Source organism: Hippoglossus stenolepis, chromosome 1 (assembly GCF_022539355.2).
Source record: "Hippoglossus stenolepis isolate QCI-W04-F060 chromosome 1, HSTE1.2, whole genome shotgun sequence".
Taxonomy (NCBI): domain Eukaryota; kingdom Metazoa; phylum Chordata; class Actinopteri; order Pleuronectiformes; family Pleuronectidae; genus Hippoglossus; species Hippoglossus stenolepis.
This window is the reverse complement of record NC_061483.1, coordinates 32,759,535-32,765,864: the sequence shown is the minus strand read 5'-3', so window position 1 is coordinate 32,765,864 and position 6,330 is coordinate 32,759,535. Positions and strand designations below refer to the sequence as shown.

The window sequence follows — 6,330 nt, the reverse complement described above, 5'->3', positions numbered from 1 at the left end:
GGTGCTTTTTCTCAGCTGTTCCTGTGTTGTTTCTTAGTAGTTGTTTCTGCAGTGTGATTGTAGTTCCTTCGTTGTTGTTGTGCTTAGTGGTAGTGGTACTTACAGTTGGTGTTGATGTTACAACTGTTGTTCTGGCCTGGTGTGTGACAACAGGCCTGCGTGTACAAGTGGGACCGGTGGTGGATTTAGGTGCTTCTGTTGTCTCAGCTGTTCCTTGTGTTGTTTCCTGACATGTCTCAACAACACTTGTGTAGCAGTTGTCACTGGACCGGTGGTGGATTAGGTGCTTCTGTTGTCTCAGCTGTTCCTTGTTGCTTTGAAGTAGTTGTTTCTGCAGGTGTGATTGTAGTTCCTTCCGTTGTTGTTGTAGCTGCTTTAGTGGTAGTGGTACTTACAGTTGGTGTTGATGTTACAACTGTTGTTTCTGGGCCTGGTGTTGTTGCTGGGCCTGGTGTTGTGACAACAGGCACTGCGGTTGTAGTCTCAACAACACTTGTGGTAGCAGTTGTCACTGGACCGGTGGTGGATTTAGGTGCTTCTGTTGTCTCAGCTGTTCCTTGTGTTGTTTCCTTTGAAGTAGTTGTTTCTGCAGGTGTGATTGTAGTTCCTTCCGTTGTTGTTGTAGCTGCTTTAGTGGTAGTGGTACTTACAGTTGGTGTTGATGTTACAACTGTTGTTTCTGGGCCTGGTGTTGTTGCTGGGCCTGGTGTTGTGACAACAGGCACTGCGGTTGTAGTCTCAACAACACTTGTGGTAGCAGTTGTCACTGGACCGGTGGTGGATTTAGGTGCTTCTGTTGTCTCAGCTGTTCCTTGTGTTGTTTCCTTTGAAGTAGTTGTTTCTGCAGGTGTGATTGTAGTTCCTTCCGTTGTTGTTGTAGCTGCTTTAGTGGTAGTGGTACTTACAGTTGGTGTTGATGTTACAACTGTTGTTTCTGGGCCTGGTGTTGTTGCTGGGCCTGGTGTTGTGACAACAGGCACTGCGGTTGTAGTCTCAACAACACTTGTGGTAGCAGTTGTCACTGGACCGGTGGTGGATTTAGGTGCTTCTGTTGTCTCAGCTGTTCCTTGTGTTGTTTCCTTTGAAGTAGTTGTTTCTGCAGGTGTGATTGTAGTTCCTTCCGTTGTTGTTGTAGCTGCTTTAGTGGTAGTGGTACTTACAGTTGGTGTTGATGTTACAACTGTTGTTTCTGGGCCTGGTGTTGTTGCTGGGCCTGGTGTTGTGACAACAGGCACTGCGGTTGTAGTCTCAACAACACTTGTGGTAGCAGTTGTCACTGGACCGGTGGTGGATTTAGGTGCTTCTGTTGTCTCAGCTGTTCCTTGTGTTGTTTCCTTTGAAGTAGTTGTTTCTGCAGGTGTGATTGTAGTTCCTTCCGTTGTTGTTGTAGCTGCTTTAGTGGTAGTGGTACTTACAGTTGGTGTTGATGTTACAACTGTTGTTTCTGGGCCTGGTGTTGTTGCTGGGCCTGGTGTTGTGACAACAGGCACTGCGGTTGTAGTCTCAACAACACTTGTGGTAGCAGTTGTCACTGGACCGGTGGTGGATTTAGGTGCTTCTGTTGTCTCAGCTGTTCCTTGTGTTGTTTCCTTTGAAGTAGTTGTTTCTGCAGGTGTGATTGTAGTTCCTTCCGTTGTTGTTGTAGCTGCTTTAGTGGTAGTGGTACTTACAGTTGGTGTTGATGTTACAACTGTTGTTTCTGGGCCTGGTGTTGTGACAACAGGCACTGCGGTTGTAGTCTCAACAACACTTGTGGTAGCAGTTGTCACTGGACCGGTGGTGGATTTAGGTGCTTCTGTTGTCTCAGCTGTTCCTTGTGTTGTTTCCTTTGAAGTAGTTGTTTCTGCAGGTGTGATTGTAGTTCCTTCCGTTGTTGTTGTAGCTGCTTTAGTGGTAGTGGTACTTACAGTTGGTGTTGATGTTACAACTGTTGTTTCTGGGCCTGGTGTTGTTGCTGGGCCTGGTGTTGTGACAACAGGCACTGCGGTTGTAGTCTCAACAACACTTGTGGTAGCAGTTGTCACTGGACCGGTGGTGGATTTAGGTGCTTCTGTTGTCTCAGCTGTTCCTGGTGTTGTTTCCTTTGAAGTAGTTGTTTCTGCAGGTGTGATTGTAGTTCCTTCCGTTGTTGTTGTAGCTGCTTTAGTGGTAGTGGTACTTACAGTTGGTGTTGATGTTACAACTGTTGTTTCTGGCTGGTGTTGTGACAACAGGCACTGCGTGTAGTCTAACAACACTTTGTAGCAGTTGTCACTGGACGTGGTGGATTTAGGTGCTTCTGTTGTCTCAGCTGTTCCTTGTGTTGTTTCCTTTGAAGTAGTTGTTTCTGCAGGTGTGATTGTAGTTCCTTCCGTTGTTGTTGTAGCTGCTTTAGTGGTAGTGGTACTTACAGTTGGTGTTGATGTTACAACTGTTGTTTCTGGGCCTGGTGTTGTTGCTGGGCCTGGTGTTGTGACAACAGGCACTGCGGTTGTAGTCTCAACAACACTTGTGGTAGCAGTTGTCACTGGACCGGTGGTGGATTTAGGTGCTTCTGTTGTCTCAGCTGTTCCTTGTGTTGTTTCCTTTGAAGTAGTTGTTTCTGCAGGTGTGATTGTAGTTCCTTCCGTTGTTGTGTAGCTTCTTTAGTGGTAGTGGTACTTACAGTTGGTGTTGATGTTACAACTGTTGTTTCTGGGCCTGGTGTTGTTGCTGGGCCTGGTGTTGTGACAACAGGCACTGCGGTTGTAGTCTCAACAACACTTGTGGTAGCAGTTGTCACTGGACCGGTGGTGGATTTAGGTGCTTCTGTTGTCTCAGCTGTTCCTTGTGTTGTTTCCTTTGAAGTAGTTGTTTCTGCAGGTGTGATTGTAGTTCCTTCCGTTGTTGTTGTAGCTGCTTTAGTGGTAGTGGTACTTACAGTTGGTGTTGATGTTACAACTGTTGTTTCTGGGCCTGGTGTTGTTGCTGGGCCTGGTGTTGTGACAACAGGCACTGCGGTTGTAGTCTCAACAACACTTGTGGTAGCAGTTGTCACTGGACCGGTGGTGGATTTAGGTGCTTCTGTTGTCTCAGCTGTTCCTTGTGTTGTTTCCTTTGAAGTAGTTGTTTCTGCAGGTGTGATTGTAGTTCCTTCCGTTGTTGTTGTAGCTGCTTTAGTGGTAGTGGTACTTACAGTTGGTGTTGATGTTACAACTGTTGTTTCTGGGCCTGGTGTTGTGACAACAGGCACTGCGGTTGTAGTCTCAACAACACTTGTGGTAGCAGTTGTCACTGGACCGGTGGTGGATTTAGGTGCTTCTGTTGTCTCAGCTGTTCCTTGTGTTGTTTCCTTTGAAGTAGTTGTTTCTGCAGGTGTGATTGTAGTTCCTTCCGTTGTTGTTGTAGCTGCTTTAGTGGTAGTGGTACTTACAGTTGGTGTTGATGTTACAACTGTTGTTTCTGGGCCTGGTGTTGTTGCTGGGCCTGGTGTGGATGTGTGACAACAGGCACTGCGGTTGTAGTCTCAACAACACTTGTGGTAGCAGTTGTCACTGGACCGGTGGTGGATTTAGGTGCTTCTGTTGTCTCAGCTGTTCCTTGTGTTGTTTCCTTTGAAGTAGTTGTTTCTGCAGGTGTGATTGTAGTTCCTTCCGTTGTTGTTGTAGCTGCTTTAGTGGTAGTGGTACTTACAGTTGGTGTTGATGTTACAACTGTTGTTTCTGGGCCTGGTGTTGTTGCTGGGCCTGGTGTTGTGACAACAGGCACTGCGGTTGTAGTCTCAACAACACTTGTGGTAGCAGTTGTCACTGGACCGGTGGTGGATTTAGGTGCTTCTGTTGTCTCAGCTGTTCCTTGTGTTGTTTCCTTTGAAGTAGTTGTTTCTGCAGGTGTGATTGTAGTTCCTTCCGTTGTTGTTGTAGCTGCTTTAGTGGTAGTGGTACTTACAGTTGGTGTTGATGTTACAACTGTTGTTTCTGGGCCTGGTGTTGTTGCTGGGCCTGGTGTTGTGACAACAGGCACTGCGGTTGTAGTCTCAACAACACTTGTGGTAGCAGTTGTCACTGGACCGGTGGTGGATTTAGGTGCTTCTGTTGTCTCAGCTGTTCCTTGTGTTGTTTCCTTTGAAGTAGTTGTTTCTGCAGGTGTGATTGTAGTTCCTTCCGTTGTTGTTGTAGCTGCTTTAGTGGTAGTGGTACTTACAGTTGGTGTTGATGTTACAACTGTTGTTTCTGGGCCTGGTGTTGTTGCTGGGCCTGGTGTTGTGACAACAGGCACTGCGGTTGTAGTCTCAACAACACTTGTGGTAGCAGTTGTCACTGGACCGGTGGTGGATTTAGGTGCTTCTGTTGTCTCAGCTGTTCCTTGTGTTGTTTCCTTTGAAGTAGTTGTTTCTGCAGGTGTGATTGTAGTTCCTTCCGTTGTTGTTGTAGCTGCTTTAGTGGTAGTGGTACTTACAGTTGGTGTTGATGTTACAACTGTTGTTTCTGGGCCTGGTGTTGTTGCTGGGCCTGGTGTTGTGACAACAGGCACTGCGGTTGTAGTCTCAACAACACTTGTGGTCAGTTGTCACTGGACCGGTGGTGGATTTAGGTGCTTCTGTTGTCTCAGCTGTTCCTTGTGTTGTTTCCTTTGAAGTAGTTGTTTCTGCAGGTGTGATTGTAGTTCCTTCCGTTGTTGTTGTAGCTGCTTTAGTGGTAGTGGTACTACAGTTGGTGTTGATGTTACAACTGTTGTTTCTGGGCCTGGTGTTGCTGGGCCTGGTGTTGTGACAACAGGCACTGCGGTTGTAGTCTCAACAACACTTGTGGTAGCAGTTGTCACTGGACCGGTGGTGGATTTAGGTGCTTCTGTTGTCTCAGCTGTTCCTTGTGTTGTTTCCTTTGAAGTAGTTGTTTCTGCAGGTGTGATTGTAGTTCCTTCCGTTGTTGTTGTAGCTGCTTTAGTGGTAGTGGTACTTACAGTTGGTGTTGATGTTACAACTGTTGTTTCTGGGCCTGGTGTTGTTGCTGGGCCTGGTGTTGTGACAACAGGCACTGCGGTTGTAGTCTCAACAACACTTGTGGTAGCAGTTGTCACTGGACCGGTGGTGGATTTAGGTGCTTCTGTTGTCTCAGCTGTTCCTTGTGTTGTTTCCTTTGAAGTAGTTGTTTCTGCAGGTGTGATTGTAGTTCCTTCCGTTGTTGTTGTAGCTGCTTTAGTGGTAGTGGTACTTACAGTTGGTGTTGATGTTACAACTGTTGTTTCTGGGCCTGGTGTTGTTGCTGGGCCTGGTGTTGTGACAACAGGCACTGCGGTTGTAGTCTCAACAACACTTGTGGTAGCAGTTGTCACTGGACCGGTGGTGGATTTAGGTGCTTCTGTTGTCTCAGCTGTTCCTTGTGTTGTTTCCTTTGAAGTAGTTGTTTCTGCAGGTGTGATTGTAGTTCCTTCCGTTGTTGTTGTAGCTGCTTTAGTGGTAGTGGTACTTACAGTTGGTGTTGATGTTACAACTGTTGTTTCTGGGCCTGGTGTTGTTGCTGGGCCTGGTGTTGTGACAACAGGCACTGCGGTTGTAGTCTCAACAACACTTGTGGTAGCAGTTGTCACTGGACCGGTGGTGGATTTAGGTGCTTCTGTTGTCTCAGCTGTTCCTTGTGTTGTTTCCTTTGAAGTAGTTGTTTCTGCAGGTGTGATTGTAGTTCCTTCCGTTGTTGTTGTAGCTGCTTTAGTGGTAGTGGTACTTACAGTTGGTGTTGATGTTACAACTGTTGTTTCTGGGCCTGGTGTTGTTGCTGGGCCTGGTGTTGTGACAACAGGCACTGCGGTTGTAGTCTCAACAACACTTGTGGTAGCAGTTGTCACTGGACCGGTGGTGGATTTAGGTGCTTCTGTTGTCTCAGCTGTTCCTTGTGTTGTTTCCTTTGAAGTAGTTGTTTCTGCAGGTGTGATTGTAGTTCCTTCCGTTGTTGTTGTAGCTGCTTTAGTGGTAGTGGTACTTACAGTTGGTGTTGATGTTACAACTGTTGTTTCTGGGCCTGGTGTTGTTGCTGGGCCTGGTGTTGTGACAACAGGCACTGCGGTTGTAGTCTCAACAACACTTGTGGTAGCAGTTGTCACTGGACCGGTGGTGGATTTAGGTGCTTCTGTTGTCTCAGCTGTTCCTTGTGTTGTTTCCTTTGAAGTAGTTGTTTCTGCAGGTGTGATTGTAGTTCCTTCCGTTGTTGTTGTAGCTGCTTTAGTGGTAGTGGTACTTACAGTTGGTGTTGATGTTACAACTGTTGTTTCTGGGCCTGGTGTTGTTGCTGGGCCTGGTGTTGTGACAACAGGCACTGCGGTTGTAGTCTCAACAACACTTGTGGTAGCAGTTGTCACTGGACCGGTGGTGGATTT

The 6,330-nt window shown here is 46.9% G+C and overlaps 1 protein-coding gene across 1 annotated transcript in view; it reads right to left on the bottom strand.

Moving 5' to 3' along the window:
* The window catches only part of LOC118106041 (anoctamin-9), a 207,854-nt gene that overhangs the window by 28,234 nt on the left and 173,290 nt on the right, over window positions 1-6,330 (bottom strand). The gene's annotated exons all lie outside the window — the stretch shown is intronic.